An 18,849-nucleotide genomic window follows, 5' to 3' on the forward strand; every position below is an offset into this window, starting at 1 on the left:
TTTGAAATAGGTGGCTACCTCGGTACAACACCCGCCGGAAAGAGACTTGATTGCGACTTAGCGTGGTGTCTGTGACTTGAGCGCGGTGAAATATACCCGGCGATTCACAACAGAATACCCGCCGGAGCTCCGGCGGGTGCCGGGTCTTATTGAAAGCACTGTTTTTTAAAGCTCAGTTGCTCGCTATGTTTGTTTGGACCGTGCGACGGAGATTTGCTCGAGGTGAAAAGTTTCAGTCTCTGGCCTCTCGGCACAATGTAAGAGAAATCGATCAGATTGTCAGCGAAAATCTTACCGGAAATTATACTGAATACTTTCGCAGGTATCACTAGAGAACGTGTTTTAAAGTTTGAGAGGTTTGTATACAACACGATGGTTGCAGTCATTGATATGTCGCTTTAAACGTCTAGATTTTTTGCATAATTTGCTCTGAAACTTTGCCAACCCGTGTTTCGTCGCACGGGCCACGCAGATATGTCGAGCAACTGGCGCTTTCGCCTACGTAGCTTTCTGCTCTCTGTGCGCGCCAAAATCTAATCTTAGTAGTAAAGTCGTTTACAATACGGCCAAGGTTGCAGAGAACGTTAAGTTCGTGGACCACATCCAGCAAGTGTGAAGAGAAAGCTTGGCTGTGTTTCCGGTTAGCTAATTAAAATCTGAACAAACACTTATTAACGAGAACATCGTGGGAAGGAGATGTTTTTGGGCAGTTACCGAAGGGGTTTGGAAAGAGTTTAATCTTTCAACTGCTGTCTAGAGTGTTGAAATTCTTGAGCTGGGAAGGCCACGGATTCTCCTCTAGTCCCTTGGTCATTGTCATTTCACCTCTCCTGTCGATTGTTAAAGATCAAGTTAAATACCTTTTGATCATTGGAAATCGATCCGATGCTGTTTTCGGTGGGAAAAACAAAACCAAAGACCAAGAAATATTGGAAGGGAAGGGCGGGTTTGCTTTATTGCAAATGTCAGCTTAGTAGTACAGGGTCATCTACCCACATCTATTAAGCAAAAGTTTCCACGCTTAGCTTTTCTTTTTTTTTCAAGTGAAGATGAGATTAGATTTTAGCACGCACAGAAAGTTGCGCAAGTACCAGTTGCTCGACATACCTGCGTGACCCGTGCGACGAAATAACTACACGGGATTGGCAAAGTTTCAGTCACAGCAAATTATGCTTAAAAATCTAGAAAGATTTAAGCTTAAATCTCGTTTAACGTTTAAAGCGACATATCAATGACTGCAACCATCGTGTTGTATACAAACCTTGCAAACTTTAAAACTCGTTCTCTAGTGATACCTGCAAAAGTATTCAGTATAATTTCCGGTAAGATTTTCGCTGACAATCTGATCGATTTCTCTTACATTGTGTGCCGAGACTGAAACTTTTCGCCTCAAGCAAATCTCCGTCGCACGGTCCAAACAAACATAGCGAGCAGCTGAGCTAGTAGTATATGTCCGTGTTAAAACACACAAAAGGACTCTAAAGCACACTTCACTCTAATTGGGCAGAAAGACACAAAGATTTTCTGGCACCAATCAGATGGCAGAACGACTGCGACCGTTTGGAACTTGTCTTGTAAGACAATGTCCCCAGGGGCTCTTCACGCCCTAACTTGAAATCGACCCACAGCCCCTGGGTCTCCGAGGATGGGGCTAAATACTCTCAGATGTATACCGATAAAGCGTCCGAGTAACTACTAACGTAGTCTCCCCGCAGCCGTGATGTTTCGGTCACGCAACGCTGCCTCACAGACACTGTGAGGCAGCGTTGCGTGACCGAAACATCACGGCTGCGGGGAGACTACTACTAACCTGGATTCACTGAATCCTTCTGTGTCGAGGCATGATTTTTTTTATTATTATTTTGTTTGGGACATGCAAAAGTAGATGATACATAATTAAAAAACGAGACAGATCTCCGTGTTTCAATGACCGAAAATTTGTGATTTTCTTCCAGCCTCATTATAATTTTTATTATGTTACATGTAGCAATCTCATAGTGTCTACATTGATGGTTATTATGGAGACAATTGAAGACATGTATTCATTGTAATTGTATGGGACTACGCAAAAATTCAACCTCTGGTATGGTTGATGTCAAGCATCATATGTCCTGGAAAGTTAACTCGCAAACTGTTGACACGTGTGATGAAGATCTGGTATCTTTTATAAAGGATAGGGTGCTCTCTCCCATGCTCTCCAGCAAGAAACAGTTGGGTTACAATGCATTAAATCATTCTCTTTGCTCGCCCAGAAGAGGACAGATTTGCAGCAAAATTACTCTTCACTTAATAATATTTGCTTTTTGATTGAAATCAGTGGCTGACGTAATTGAATTGAATTGAATTGAATCTTTATTAAGTCATAAGATAAATAATCACATATCCTATGTTACAACATTAAAAGAGGGTATATATATAAATTACAGAGAAAATCAAGATAAAAATTATAAGACTAGATTATGTTTAAAAATTAAGCGATTGACAAACGTGTTTTTGAACCTATCAGTGTTTATTTTAGGATGGTGACTTGTCTCTTTCCTCAGATTGTACTTGGTTGATTTCTTTTTTGGCATTATAGCTCTTAAAGGGTGTATTGTATTATTAAAAACATTCTTGAAGATACGTGTGTCCTGTTGATCTAGCAATTCATAAACATTAATGTCGTCGGATGTATACTTGCGCTTATAACATCGATCTAAGAAACATTGGATTGTTGTTAATTCGGAATTTACAGCGCCAAATACGGACAGCCCGTATAATATATTTGGTAGAACCAGATTTAGAAACAGATGGTCTACTTCGGCCTGATTGTACCCTTCTTTCCTTAAAGATCTTAAAATGAACAGGCACTTGTTTGCTTTGATTAGTTTTTCCCGAATATGTGTTATAAACCTACTATCTTCCTGAAATGTTACCCCTAAAATAGTAAGCTCTTTTGTCTGTGGTATTCCAAACACAATCGGAAACTCTATTGTACAACCTTTCTTGCGGAAAATGATTTCCTTGCACTTAGATGGATTGCTACACATACCATTACTTCTAGACCACTGGGAAAACTGATTAATCAGTGCGATAGAATTGTCATTATCACCTATCACAGGCGAGATAATGGTTGTATCATCTGCATATTTTACCAGCACGCTCTTATTGTCCAAGTGTATCTCTAAATCACTGAGAAAGACATTGAACAAGTGCGGCCCGCTGACACTTCCTTGGGTGGTACCTTTGTTGACACTTTTCCATTTTCCAATAAACCCATTTCTAATGACTCTCTGCTGCCTGTCTTCCAAAAAGCTTAGATACCAGTTAACTATAAAAGGATTTAGGGGGAGTTGCTTCAATTTGTGTGAGAGGAGATCGTGTTTCACACTATCAAAAGCCTTGCTGAAATCCATAGCGAATAGGCGTACCGCTTTGCACTCTGGGATATCAAGATATTGATTGACAGTATGTTGGATAGTCAGTAGAGCATTGGTACAGCTCCCTCCCTCTATGTATGCAAACTGTGAGATCCCAGAATGTTCATCGAAGGTCTCCCTTGCGTGTGTTCCGAAGACAACTTTCTCAAAGCACCTTGCGATGACAGGTGTCACATTTATTCCGCGGAAGTCTGATATTCCCTTAGGTAGATCAACCTTCGGCAAGGGGTTCAGGTCTGACTTTTACCAAGAGACGTAAGCCACTTTCTTTCTTTTGATCTATTTAGAATAAAGCCCTTTGAACTAAATCATAAGGAATATGATAATAATATGCATGTTATATGTTACCACACTTTACATACTTTTTCAACTATGTGTTTTCAATATTGAAATGAAATAAATACTAATTCATGCACAATTGAATACTTAATTCAGTAGAGACTATTGCCTATTATTAGCAATTATTGCTCCTACATGTGTTAGCAAGAACTTGGTCTTGTTGGCTTTCATTGTGAGCCTTTGGTGATCCATATATTAGGGGAGACACTCGCTGCAACTATCTTTGCAAAGAAAATACTAATCTTTTCACCCTTACTTAATTTCATACATACAGGCATGGATGACAACCAGCAGCAAACAAAAGTAAACAAAAGTGCCAATGAGGTGGTAAGCTCCATTGTAAACATTTTCTTGGAAAATTATGCACCAGTTATAAAAAGGTAAATGTTGTGATTAATTTTTGTCCTTGGTATAAGCATAATTTTCCTTTGGTTTTGTTAATGATATGAATGAAAATGCATTTTGTGTAAAGAAAGATGAAATGTAGCTTCTAGAGTGTATGTTATGATGAGATGATGTGTCACCATCAATTTGGCCTCAGCTATTAAAAGTAAAAGAATTAAACTAAGGATGAAACTGAACCACAGCATACCTATACTAAACCCTCATTTTAATTGTATCAATATTATTATTTTTCTGGTGTCCACCCAATAGATTCAATCCACTGACAGACAAATATGGCACCTGTACATTTTACCATTACTCTTAGGCTAAGGCACATGTAGAAAGCAATATTTCTCAAAACAACAACGTATGCAAGGTTTAAATTTTTCAGACCTTTACTGCTTGTTTTTATGAGTGGTTCCAGGATTTTCTTGCACAAAGAGGTCTGGTTGAGTGTAGCAGTCGCCATATTTTTCAGTATGATGATTTCACAGTAACTGTTGTATGAAGTAATGTACCCTTCTCCAATATTAATTTTGCAAACTTGTCACTGACAAAGAGCTAGTTCATGATTAGACACTGATCATTTCATTGATTGCCATGCTCTACATTTATCGTTGAAGTATCACCATATTTATCTGTGTATAAGTCGACTCTTTATGACGGAAAAATTAGCCCAAAAAATCACTCTCGTCTTTTACACAGATCATAGAATTATAAAGACCTGACCCAAGCAATCCAAGAAATTAGCATAACAATTGCCTGAAGTCCATTAGGAAAACCAGGTTCACAAAACAAGTTCTAGTTGTGTTCAAGTTTTGTCAGTTTTCAGTGTGTTCTTCATCGATGAAAAAGTTTGAAACAATAAATTTTATGTGGCTTAAACAGAAACCTATAGTGGGGCTGATTTCTATTGTATCTTCTGATCTGTAGAGCAGACAATTTTCCTTACAGCTTCGGTGCTGAATTCTCATTTTCAGCAAATGATTACAGTAACTTAGTGACCTGGCAAATGCTGTTTTCTTGTGCGGTCTTGTTTGTTACGTGCGTGGACCATCTATGTTAAATATTGTGTAGTTTCCAAGATGGCCGTGTTTTCATCAAGCAATCCTTCGAAGCTCTTCAGTGTTCCTTTAGTCTACTAAATCTCCTTTCAAAAGGTTATTTAAATGCATGAAGATTTCATTTTCAAAACGATTTACAAAAGATGGTGAATTACTTCTCCAGTAAATCGAAGTGGTTGTATATGCTTAAATCATGAATCGTGGGGATGTAAACAAGTGCTACTAAACTTCACAGCACATGGTTACATTTTGCTCTGCAGTTTTTTCTAATTCACCGTGTTTTCAATACATTCTCAGAAATAAGAGATCAACCATATGGGAAATTTCTGTCAGTCTGAATTTTTCTTTAGAAATAATGAAAAATCTGATTTTCAACCTTGAAAATGGGGTCAACTTATACATGGATAAATACGGTAATTAACTCCTTCGCTATCAGTAATTGCATTAAAGATTCTGTGTTAGAAATCACAGCACCATATCCCAAAATCTAATGTTGTCCTCAGCACAATTTCATTTTTCGAGCAAGGCAAAGCTAAAAATCAATCAAGGGCCACACAGACATCACAGAGACAACATTGTTATGTATAGTGTTTATGTACTCAGATAGGTAAAAGCTACTCTATTCATTAATTCAACGTCAATACTCTCCCTCATAGTAAAGTAAGTAAAGTCTGTTTACGAGCCTAGTGGCCCATTAGGCCGGAGCTTAATTAACTCCAGTTTCTGTAGCATGAAGCTACTAGGAGTATTTCTACCTTCCCCTGGATGGGATGCTAGTCCATTGCAGGGTTACCCCCAGCATTAAATTGCCGGTACCCATTTATACACCTGGCTGGAGAGAGGCACTGTGAGAGTAAAGTGTCTTGCCTAAGAACACAACACAATGTCCCGGCCGGGGCTTGAACCCGGACCACTCGATCCAGAGTCGAGCGCACTAACCATGAGGCCACCGTGTCTCCACATACTCTCCCTCATAGTAGCTATAATTTTTAGCCAACTTGGGAAATAGCAACCAAAAATGGACCCTTTTGGACATCCAAACTTTTAAATTTCAAGGGGAAGGTTCCCTAGACTTTCCCATCCAAGTGGGAATAAATGGCTGCCACACTGTCATTTTGGTCCCCCCTAGCTGCTCAAATGTTGTCCCTCCTTTCCACAATCTTACCAAAGCCTCCATATGTGTAGTAATAAAAACATTGAAGTCAAGAGTGCTATCTCAGGAAGAGATGATGATCATGCACACTATTAATGGAGTCATCCTAGCAGATGTTTGGCAAGGTATTGCATTCTTTGCTCAAAATCTAGTTTACATAGACCTGGGAAAAAAGAATGGGGTGTAGCAGTCATTCAGGTCGGTTAATTGCTCCAAGCTCTAGTTTTATACCACTGCTCATTTGGTTATCTTTCTTGCCAATACTCTTTCTGGTTATTTGGGTTTTCTTGGGAACTCAAGCTCTTGCCATTGAGAAGAAGCATGATATGTGTTTACAAAATTAAAAGTAAAGAAAAGTGAAAAAAAATTGGAGATTAACAGCATGGTATCAAAGACTGGTATAATTTTTTTTTTTTTTGCAGGGGGGTAGTATTTTATTTTTGAATCAGAGTTTTAGCCTAAGTATGTCTAAGTTTCTACACTTGTTGTTTAGTCTTGTGGTTTCTTACTTTAAGAAGTAACTAAAGGTAAAATTTTTTGAATTTTTTTTACAGCCAATTGAGTCTGTAAATGGAAAGTAAACACAAAATAATGATGGTAACAAGGAACAAATTGCTGGCACTATAAATTATTGAAAGTAGTCTGCACTCTCCATATTTGTTATTTTTAATTGACATGCTTTGCACAGGTGTTGTGTAATAAGTGTGAATAAGACAGTGCAGCAAATTAGCTCGTGCTGCAGCATCCCATATCCAATAAATTCAATAGCAAACCCTTCGGTCGTTTCACGCCATATTGGATCTTGATACGTCCTTGAAAGAAAAGTTGCTTGAGACATATTTTTATCGTAAACATTTATGAAGCTTTCTTCTGATATATAGTTTGCTAAGATTTTAGTGAAACTACTGTAGTGTGCAAACAATTTTTTTCCCGAAGGACACCCGCAAAAGTGGGAAGTAACCTTGAGCTTGTCGCATGCGATTAAGTCGTATCATGTAAATCTGCCCTAAAAACGAAAAATTTGCATTACTTTTATAATATTGAAGTGAATGCTTTGATACACAGTGGCTTTAGCCTCTGCATATCCTCTTATGTTTTTCTCTGAATACCTGGGAGCCGAGCAAACTGGTAACCACCCATATTCTCTCGTTCTCTTTAAAGTAAGATTGTTGATAAATTTTCACCTAATGGCTCAAGATGGAGGACCACGTGGTGAGATAAACTAATTTCTTCTCTGCCATCCTGAGAGGGTTTCTCATACTTTCAGAATAGAACAGAATTTTGGCTAACCTAACAACTCAACAGGAAATCATCCCTTTTAAATTGAATGTTCTAAGGGAGTTCTTGAAGTTGCTTTGAGGTTTATCGTCTATCATGAAATAAAACCAGTGAAACAAGGCTGTTATGAATTACACACAAATTCAGATGAGGGTGTCTGGCATAGTGAAGTACTGGTGCATTTCATCCCTGAGAAGCAATCAAACTACTGTTTTCTCACTTATAACATTACTAGTACTTAAAAATTAATAATCAGCGACTGAGGTGTCAGGCATATCAAAGAATATTGGCACGGAAAGAGGTACTCTCCCTAATGGTTCATGTGCACATTTTAGGGTGAACGTTATTGTATCTCTAGTATGAACATTGGTGGTGATATTTTTGACAAAGGCCATCACTGGACGGCCATGTCTACGGATTTGAAGGAAGTATTAGACCACAGAGGCTCAGGGCTAAACAGCTTTGTAAAATGTCGTATATTGATGTTACTAAGTGATGCATATCTGATGTTTTGAAGAGCATGTGATTAACATGGACTGGCTGGAACAAGAAATAGTTATGGAAGAGCAGCTGGAAAGAGGAAGAGAAGAACAAAGAAAAAGGGAGGAGCAAACGAAAAGAGAGAAACAAAGAAAGGGAGAAGATCATTTTTCCGACACATACCTATACTTAAGTTATCCCTTTTAAAATTTTCAACTTATATATCTGTCACACAGTAATTCCTCTTTTTTTCAAATATGTGAAATCATAATCTCTTGGAAAACTACTCTATCAGGGATATAAATTTAATGTATATTGTTTCGTTTTTTATTTTTAAGTGAGCTTAATGATCTTGTTTATAATAGAACAGCCATATTAGTACGTCAATGTCATCGGAAGACATTAAATATTTGGGGGAGAAACTTAAAACTTGTCCTTTGCTTACATAGATTTTTCTTTTGTGAAGCCCTACTAAGTGACTCTTGATGTCATGTTAAGTTCTCCTTCGGTCCCACAAGTAAGCAGGCAGCACGTTGGAATGGGACGACAGTAGTTCATCCTAAGTCACCAAGGGCTTCTTTTGCAATGAACCCTTCAATTATTCTGTTACAATGTTTTATCTGGCGGTGAATAGTGCCCGTGAGCCTCTACGAAGACGTTCACTTTGCTTGTCAAGCAAAGATAGATCAATAGTTTGCCGTCAATATATGCACATGCATCTGTGTATACAGCGACTTATGGGAAAATTTCTCATTGCCTGAAGACATTTTTAACGCTAAATTGACTTAAATTCCAGGGGTGTGAATAATATGCAGACCCTTTTCAACAATCAGAACATCGCAGTGGTGAAACATAACACCAAAACTTGCATACTGATAAATATTTTATGGGGAAGGCTACATTCTCTTTTCCAACAAAATAATCTCCTCAAACTAAGTGATATTTGTCGAATAATCCTAAGGCTTTGTGCAGGGGATCTTACAAAGTACCGAATAAAATTATTGACTTCACCTGGGGATAGCCTTCCGACAACTACCCCCCGACCCAAAATTTTCTTACGCGAATTAAGGGTGCACTTCCAGCGATCTAACTTACAACTGCAGTATATCTGTTTATCCCTATTTCCATGTTTTGAGTGCATTCGAAAATCAAAACAATTTCACAGCTCGTACTCTGCATGTGCAATACATCCAAACTTGACATATCCATCGTTAACCCCTTTTTCGTTTTTCACTGAATGTGGAAACTCTCGAGAAAATGCAATAAATTCTGACAATTTATCCAGCAATTAGAATATATCCTAACATGCCAAATCCAATCTTCACCCCAATTTTCCACTTTCTCGATCAACTCTAGAAACACGGGGTTAATTACAACAATTCATCCTACAAGTGGATAATATCATAACTTTTCCATATCCAACCTTTACCCCGATTTGTTCAATTAACTGTAGAAAAACGGGAATCGTGACAATTCGATCGGTTAACATCACGACTTGCCGTGTCCAATCGTTACCCCGATTTTCCATTTGTTCAACGAGTCCCGAGAAAGCCGTGATAAGTTCTGACAATTCATCACGCAAGTGGAATATAACCTTAGTTGCCATATCAAATCTTTACCCTAATTTTCCATTTTTTTTTCGTTTATTAGAGACAAATAAGGTAAAATCTGACAATTACTCCCACATGTGGGATATGCCAAAAATGGGGTAAAATCGGACAATTCATCCTGCAAATGAAACATATTACAAGTTGTTGTGTGTAATCTTTACCCGATTTTTTCATTATTTTCAAAGAATTCTAAAAAAACAATAATTCATGTCATAAAAAGAATATATTCCATCGCACAGTGATTGAATTATAACTCGGTACATCCCTGATGTTCCGTTTTTTCTGATAAATTCCGAAAAAACGGGGTTCATTCTGAAAATTCACCCCATAAGTAGAATACATTCTAAGTTTCCATATCCAATCTTGAACCCGCTCTTCTATTTTTATTTCAATGACTCCAGAAAAAAAGGGGACGGTAAGTTATGAGAATCTATACCGTAAGCGGAGTATATCCTAAGTTGTCATAGCCAATCTTTACCCCAATTTTCGAATTTCTTTTTTTTTAATGAATCAATTCCAGAAAAACAGGACAAACTCTGACAATTCATGCTACGAGGGGATAATATCCGAAGTTCCCAAATGCCATCTTTGCTTCGATGTTCCAATTTTTTTTAAAGTGAACTCTAGAGAACAGGGGTAAATTCTTAAAAATATAGAGGCAAGACCGATACAACGTAGATAAGTAAATTTTAAGACGGAGCACTATATTTCGGCCCGCCAAACCAGCCTTCTTCAGGTGCAGTGGGAATTAACAGAGAATTGGGGTGATGCTTCGTAGATAACTGTATGATATAACAGCGGAAATATGTAAAACTGATTTGATGGACAATGAGATAACAATAGAAATAGTCAGCAAAAATAGAAATGAAGTAAGGTAAATTGGATAAGTAACTAGAAACTAATACATTTCTTCGCGAGCGTTAAGGCCATCTGGATAAATAGTGTTGCCTCTTGAAATTAAAAAAGCTTCCCTGGCCTTGCGTATCGAGTCTCTCTTGGAAAAAACTTTTTCGATGGCGATTGTTATCTCATTGTCCATCAAATTAGTTTTACATATTTCCGCTGTTACATCATACAGCTATCTACGAAGCATCACCCCAATTCTCTGTTAATTCCCACTGCACCTGAAGAAGGCTGGAGTATCGTCCACGGTTGCCTGCTGAACATTTCACAGTAAATTCTTAGAATTAATACCGTAAGTGGAATATAACCTACGTTGTCATGTCAAATCTTTCCTGATTTTCCTTTTTTAATGAATTAATTCTAGAAAAACGGGTTAAACTCTGAGACTAGGTTTACACTAGAGGAGAGTTTTCCGGATTCGTAAATGTTTCCGGATTCATCAATTTTGGAGTATTCGGATTCGGATTCCTGACCGTTTACACACAACGACAACTCCGGGAACATTCGAAATGGAATGGTTACCAAGCCCAGTGTTGTTTCGTCGTTCGATCGACAAAGTGAAAATGCCTCCCCCAAAAAAAGGCTAGAGTAGATCCAGATGCCACTGAGGCAAATTTGAGTTGGACAGATACCAAGCAGTCTACGTCGTCGGCGATTAAGTGTGGCTGACGTTAGACTTCCTTGCAATAATAATTTGCGTTTCTTCAGAAATACTGCGGTACACATGATAAAATTTATCTCCTGAACCTGCAACAAGATTAGGCAACCGGAGACCGCCAGCAATGTTAGCACCAGATCCATTTTGGTTTCACGGCAAACTCAAAAGATTGCAGGTGGAAATAATATCCGGATTCGAGAAAAAAAGCGGTTACACGACAAAACTTTCCGGATTCAAAGTTCCCACTTTAAATTCCGGATTCAAAATCTCCGGAGACACGACCAAACCGGGAAGTTATTATTTCGGATTCGTCCACTTTCGTCTAAACGGCAGAATGAATCCGGTACTAAAACGTTTCGGATTCCGAGATCACGAATCCGGAACAATTTCCTCTAGTGTAAACTTAGTCTGAGAATTCATGCTACAAGCGGATAATACCCGTAGTTCCCTTATGCCATCTTGCTCTGATTTTGGAATTTTTTTCAAGGAATTATAGAAAAACAGGGAAAATTCTAGTAACTCATCCTCCAAGTCGAATATATTCCATTGACTTGCCACATCTAATCTACTTTACCCCGATTTTCCATTTTTTTTCAATGAGTAGAAAAACGGGGCTCCCACTGACTCGCCATATTCAATCTTTACTCGATTTTCCATTTCTTTTTTCAATAAATTCTGGAAAAACGGAGTAAATTCTGAGGATTCACGCTACAAGTGGATAAGACTCTAAGTTCCAATATGCCATCTCTACCCCGATTTTCCATTTCTTTTTTCAGCGGTGAATTCTACGATTAGCGCTAATCGTTAGCCCCTTAAAATAAAGCAATACGCAAATAGCTTAATTGTAATTAGGAGTTTTTTATAACGCCGGCCCGCTTTCAGTTATTATCAATTAATTAACTTCTATAGAAATTAAAAACTTAGACACAACGCGCTATGTAATGTACTGTTCCTCTTTAATTGTAATCATTCCCTAAAGAAGTCTTAACTGGGGTCGAAACGCGTCCGAAATAAATGAGAAGCTTACAACTACAAAACGTGTTTCTTTGTGCGGCTTGCTAGTCTTAGTTAAATGGAAGATAGAAAAAATTCCACATTTAAAAAATGTTTGTGTTCTTAGTGAATTCTAGAAAAGCGGGATAAATTCTGAGAATTCGTCCTTCGAGTGGGATAGATCTTAGAGAGCCAAATCCAATCTTTAACCCGATTTTCCGTTTTTTTTTTTCAATGTACTCTAGAAAAACGGGATGAATTTTGAGAATTCGGCCCACAAGTGGCTAATACCTTTGGTTCTCATATCCCATCTTCACCCCGATTTTCCATTTAATCAGTGGATTTTAGAAAAACGAGATAAATTCTGAGCATTCATGCTACAAGTAAATAATACCCGAACTTCTCATATGATATCTTTACCCCGATTTTCCATTTTTTTTCAACAAATTATAGAAACCAGATACAATGAAATATATGAAGTTCATACATCGTGCATCATACGTAAATTATAGAAAAACGGGTTAAAATCTAAGAATTCATCCTCCAAATGAAATGAGATCCCAAGTTGCTTCAACCCGATTTTCCATTATTTTTTTTCAATGAATTCTGGAGAAACGGGATTAATTCTACGAATTCATCCGCAAGTGGCTAAAACGCTAAGTTCCCATATTATGATTTTACCCCGATTTCCCATTTGATCAGCGAATTCGAGAAAAATGGGGTAAATTCTGCCTTCATGTTACAAGTGAATAATACCCGAGGTTCCCATATGCCCGAATTTCCATCTTTTTTTCAGTGAATTTGACAAAAAACGGGGTAAAATCTAAGAGTTCATTCTCCGAATTAAGAGATCCCAAGTTGCCATAGCCAATCCCTAACCCGATCTTCCATAAGTTCCCATATGCCATCTTTACCCCGATTTCCCATTTGATCAGCTAATTCGAGAAAAACGGGGTGAATTCTGAGCCTTCATGCTACAAGTGAATAATACTCGAGGTTCCCAAATGCTATCTTTACACCGAATTTCCAATTTTTTTTTCAGTGAATTTGATAAAAAACGGGGTGAAGTCTAAGCGTTCATCCTTGGAATTAATTAGATCACAAGTTGCCATAGCCAATCTTTAACCCGATTTTCCATTCTAGAAAAATGGGATAAATTCTACGAATTCATCCGTAAGTGGCTAACACGCTAAGTTTCCATATGCCATCCCCTTTACCTGGTTTTTCCATTTGATCAGCGAATTCTAGAAAAACAGAGTAAATTCTGTGAAATCAATCCTTAAGGTGGAATATATCCTAATGAGTGAAGGTGTAGTCTGATCGTCCGGGTGAGTGTAGTCCTGAGAAGGACTGTTGTCGGTGGCAGTGACTGACGTTTCGACAACCTGTGCGGAAGTCATCATCAGAGTCAAGTCACTTGACTCTGATGATGACTTCCGCACAGGTTGTCGAAACGTCAGTCACTGCCACCGACAACAGTCCTTCTCAGGACTACACTCACCCGGACGATCAGACTACACCTTCACATGTTACCCCCGGGTTCAAACCATTTACTGCATATCCTTATGACTTACCATAGCCATCTTTACCCGATTTTCGATTTGATCATTATGTGAATTTGTCGTAAACGAGGTAAATTATGACAAATCCACCCAAAAGTACAACAAATCCGACAATAATTTAGAAACAGTACTAAAAAAGAGCAGCTTAAAACAGCGGAACAGGACCGTAATGAAATTTAGAGACAGAACTAAAGAAGGTACAGCTAAAATCAGCGGAACCGTAATAAAATCACATCACAATCTACTATTTCAAATTTCACAATCTACTACTTCAGATTTTTGCCATACAGCAAAAACCTACGGTATTCGAAATAATCAACTGAAGGCCAAACTTCTGTGATTGAAGGAAGACTTCGTGACGCAGACAAATTATCAGAACTTTGACCTTTCAGTCGATCTCACCTCCAGCAGATCAGCGAAGCGTCAAAAATATATAATTTTATGCCGACGAACCATAATCTACGATCTTCAGCTATTCAAGAAAATGAAACAATTGTGATATGGGTAAAATGTTGTCATTGAAGTCGCAAGTCGAACAATGACGTCTGTAAATAAAGCAAGACTGCAAATGAAGCGTGAACAATAACGCATCCTTTGGTCAACAGTCGCTTTGTTATTTACGTAGCAAGTTGCTCTTCCACGTTTAGGACGTTTAGATTAGAAGAACGATGCGATCACACGGCGTTAACGAAGGAGTGATAGAACTTCAAGGAAAGTAATGTGAGAGATTGCGAACAGCGTGTTTTCCTGAGATCAGTTGGAAGTTGCTCATACGTGTCAAATTTTCTACTTATCCCGACCCCCTTGAATGAGCACTTTTGCTTGAAGACATAACTGCAACGGAATCTCTTAACCAGTCCCAAGCCGCGTGTCGCTCTATAGATCACAGGATGTGATTGGCCATTGTATCACATTACGTCAGAGGACATATCTACAACAAGAGGACATAAGTCCAACGGTACATGCAAAAACCGTCCAAGTCACGCTGTGAACTGGGGAGAATCTTCTAACACTGGTCGAGAGAAAATGGTAACTAGTTGAATAAACACATAATGGCGGCCTACAGTTGTGGAAAACTGAGTTGTCAAAAACTAAGTTGTCAGTGTCGAAGAAAGCTTAGAATTCTTTTTGTGACTTGTTAACTTATGTATTTTGTACCCCTTGTGAGTAAGTTCATCTTTGAATCGAAAATATGAGTGATATTCGAGATATTTTAGAGTTGGATCACGGGCTTGCTTCCGTGCCTACCAAAGAAGCTATCGTTGGGGGAAACAAGGTAAATTTGTATTTTACTTTGATATTTAAACGGGATTTCTTGCTTTAATATATTGATGATACAGGTCATGTTTGCATTCACACCGTATGTGATTTATCAAACTGTAAAACCATTTGTGAGATCGTTATTTAAGTTGGCAATAGACTTGAAGAGCGATCCTTATCGAGCTGGGAACTACGAAACGTTTGTTCTTATTGATGTGCGGTATTTAGCGCCCTGAAAGAAGGGAAGTGATGTTACACACAGATCGTCCCGATTTCTTGCTCTTGACACCCTGGGGGTGGGGTGGGGGAAGGATCATGTACGATGTTCATGATCGTAAAGCCAAAGTACTGATGTGTGAGTTATCTCAGGAAAAGGAAGCTATTGTTTTCATTCAAACTGAAACAATATGCAAAGTATTTGCTCTAGCTTTAAAAAGTATACTTTTACATTTTATTATAGCTTAATTAACACTGGTTTTGTAAATGCAATTTACTCTTTTAATTTTGACCATTTAACTGAATGGGAGCCTATTCTTTCATGCCCAGACATTTATAGTCTCCCTTGCAGCCCTTTCCAGCGTCATCACACAAGCGGAAACTCCCCCACCAACGGCTGTTCACATTCGAACAACATTCCTTTCCTTTCTTATCTTTAATAGGATAAGTTTTTGCAACACAGCTTTTAATCATCATCTTTTGTTTTCCTTACAACGTGATCTCCACATACATTTATTGAACTGAAAAATGGTGTCTGGAATTCCTAAGTTCTTACTTGCTTGGAATAGGTGTCTAACACTGAAAAGAACTAGGTAGAAGTAAAATAAATGTTCAAAAGATAAGAAAATGTTGAAATAGAAATCATAGACATGATTGTATTTTTAGTTTAATTTGTGCATGTCTTGTTTCAACAAAAAAAAAAAGATTACTGAGTCAAAAGTTGCTATTTTAGTTTCAATGATGATGATAATCTCCTTTATATGATACCTGAGGGTTCAACCAGAGGCTGATTTGGTGAATTTTGGACAATTTTGAGAATAAAACATCTCATAACAGATTTGTTACAGTGACTTTAAATTTTCACATAATTTGTACTCAAAGTTCACAAAGTAACTAGGTGGACAATCAGACTTGGTTTGATGCTACTCTAGTTAAAGATTTAATGAATTGTAACTTCTTGGTTACATTGAATTTCATAAAATCTTTAAACAGAGTAGCATCAAACCATGTCTGATATTTTGTACTTATTGACTGAATGTTTTTTATTTTAAGATTAGTGTGGTGTTTCCTTCTTTGTATTTTCTGGATGATGACTTGTAGCCAAGAAAACTCAGAAGAACTGTGGGAACAAAGTGTCAAACGTCCTGAGGGAATGCATTGTGAACTTTATGCCTTGCTATACAGTGACAGCAGGTCAGTTGAAAATTTCTTAGTGAAGCACAGTGTTGACTCCTAGCTTAGGAATTGGAAAGGTATTGGAGGACATCCCTCTGAAATGCACAGTAATTAGAAATTACTATATTTTTAAACCTTTTGTTTACTTTTCATTAAAATGTAAGCTTCCCTGCTAGAACTCAGTTTTTTAGTGTTCCTTAGGTATTATTTGTAAGTCAGATTATTTACAGTCATTTTATGGTAGGTGGAATAAAACAGTTTTTGTTACTTAATCTATACTATTCAACACTCTTACTTCTGTTCATGTGTGCAAAGCCAAACGTGCTCTTACATCATCTTTTGGAAACAACACCTTATGAAGATGATTGTTCTGATAAATTATGCAAACATAAAGCTTGATGGCTACTGCTAATGATATGTAAAAATTAGCAAAAGTTGTCTTTTTTCTGGTCATGGCAATTCCTAAAAGCAATGCAAAGTAGTTTCTAATAGAATTACAATTTAGTGTATGATAGTGAAGAGGATTTTAAAGTTTTAAAGCAGTTAAGTGGTTGGGAGTGTCTGTTTGCAGGGGGGGGGGGATGGGGCATCTTTCAAAATACAACAGCTCTCTTGAATACTGTTCATGATCTTTGAGGTAGAGGTAAATTTGGCATTTAAGGTTTGTCACAGGACTTTTTCAAGTGGAAACTCAGTTCAGATTTTCAGTGTAATGGTTACCTAGTTATTGAACAAGAAGTTTTGATTTGTGAAATTGTTGTATGTGTACATGTGCAGTATGTGATCACATTTTCAACAGGGATGTGACGCACATATAAACTTGTAATGTGCAGGTGTTGGCCAGTATATGTTCTCCTTTTTCCCCAATTGGCATTCAACTGTTTATTTGTTCTGTTGCTAATCCTATACTTTGATTTGTAATCATTCAGAGACCCTCCACCACTGGCTTCATCAGACACATCTCATGGCTATAAACAGATGAAAGCCAAGTTAGGACGCAGGCACGTGAGGCCATGGAAGTGGATGCCTTTTACCAACCCTGCTCGCACAGACGGAGCAGTGCTTTACCACTGGAGGAGGGTAGCAGATGAGGGAAAAGAGTATCCATTTGGTTTAATAAGGTAAAGTTTTTCCTCTCTGAATTGTCTCTGATCAGGCAGGAATTAAGTTTGCAAGTGCACTTTCTGAATATGTGTTTTGTTTACAATTTTTGTTCAGACGAGATTGTATATGCAGAGCTTGACACTAATGGTAGCCAACTAGCCACAGAAGTTTAGTTTTGGCTGGTGGGTTTTGATTTCCACAAGGCAGTTTGGCTAGTAAATAAACTGAAATGGTCTCAACATCTAAGTTGTCGCTAGCCACTTGGCTAGTAAGTTGAAAAGTTAATGTTGGGCCCTGTGTATGTATGATAAAGATATATGTATGTGGTCAAAAGGATTTTTTTCTGTTTGTTAATAACATTCTAAATTATTTTATACCTGTACTCCAACTTTTATAGCTTTCCATTGAAGATATGTACATTGATTATTACCCATATTCACATTGTACATACCGTGTATGAGTAGCGTCAGATACAAGACTAGTTATTTATAAAGGATATCTTTTCCTCTAAAATTAATATTTAATTTTTGTATTTGTCAAAATGTGCAGAAGGTGAATGTTCCAAGCTATGCAGATGAAGAGTACCAGGTAAGCTCTGTCAAAATTTTGAACGAGAAGAAGTTAAAATTGGTTTGAAAGGAACCATCTCCTTTTTACTCAGTGGATATTGTGAAACATGTTATGGTGTGTGGAGTTCAAAATGAAAATTTGATGACATTAATGCGGCTCTAGGAGTCAGGTGAGAGCTTGCATCTTATAAAAATACAATATGAATAATGATTATTACAGTAAATGAAAGCCTTGTGTCTTTTTAAGACCAGGCACAAAACATGATTTAAGGCCTTGCATTTAGTCATTGTGGCAGTTTTACAACATTCCACTGAAAATTTGTAAGCAAGCTGTGATTACAGCTATATGTAAAAAATTAATGTGTAGATTACTACTGTTTGTTTTCTTTATTTGTACAGTTGTACCTTCATGATGGTCCTCCTTCTACGTGGACGCGGGATGAAACTGATCACCTGTTTGACCTGTGCAGGTAAATGAGGGATTTGAACCCACCTCCAGAATTGAGTCTTAGGGTAATACAAACCTCAGACAGTGCCTCATGTTTAACCTCATGGATGAGTTTTGCTACTGTACAGTAACTCTAAATATACAACTTTAGGTTCCCAGTGTTTTTTCCAATTAAACTACTTTTGGTAGGATCTGGCCAATCTGGGATGGGTTACCTGTACGGCACATTGCTT

General features: G+C 37.7%; 2 long non-coding RNA genes and 1 pseudogene across 3 annotated transcripts in view; 2 read left to right on the forward strand and 1 right to left on the reverse strand.

Moving 5' to 3' along the window:
* Positions 1 to 18,849, reverse strand: part of LOC148720557 (uncharacterized) — a 486,858-nt gene that overhangs the window by 336,286 nt on the left and 131,723 nt on the right. The gene's annotated exons all lie outside the window — the stretch shown is intronic.
* LOC148720576 (uncharacterized) lies at positions 7,505 to 8,550 on the forward strand. Its single transcript, XR_015993367.1, has 2 exons — positions 7,505 to 7,571; positions 8,155 to 8,550. It is a non-coding gene; the product is annotated as an uncharacterized LOC148720576 (long non-coding RNA).
* Positions 14,911 to 18,849, forward strand: part of LOC111319321 (DNA methyltransferase 1-associated protein 1-like) — a 15,918-nt pseudogene continuing 11,979 nt past the window's right edge. Inside the window, exons 1-5 of the transcript XR_015993561.1 lie at positions 14,911 to 15,119; positions 16,421 to 16,513; positions 17,425 to 17,616; positions 18,149 to 18,187; positions 18,568 to 18,638. The product of XR_015993561.1 is annotated as a DNA methyltransferase 1-associated protein 1-like (transcript). The remainder of the gene's footprint in view (positions 15,120 to 16,420; positions 16,514 to 17,424; positions 17,617 to 18,148; positions 18,188 to 18,567; positions 18,639 to 18,849) is intronic.

Source organism: Stylophora pistillata, chromosome 11, assembly GCF_964205215.1.
Source record: "Stylophora pistillata chromosome 11, jaStyPist1.2, whole genome shotgun sequence".
Lineage (NCBI taxonomy): Eukaryota > Metazoa > Cnidaria > Anthozoa > Scleractinia > Pocilloporidae > Stylophora > Stylophora pistillata.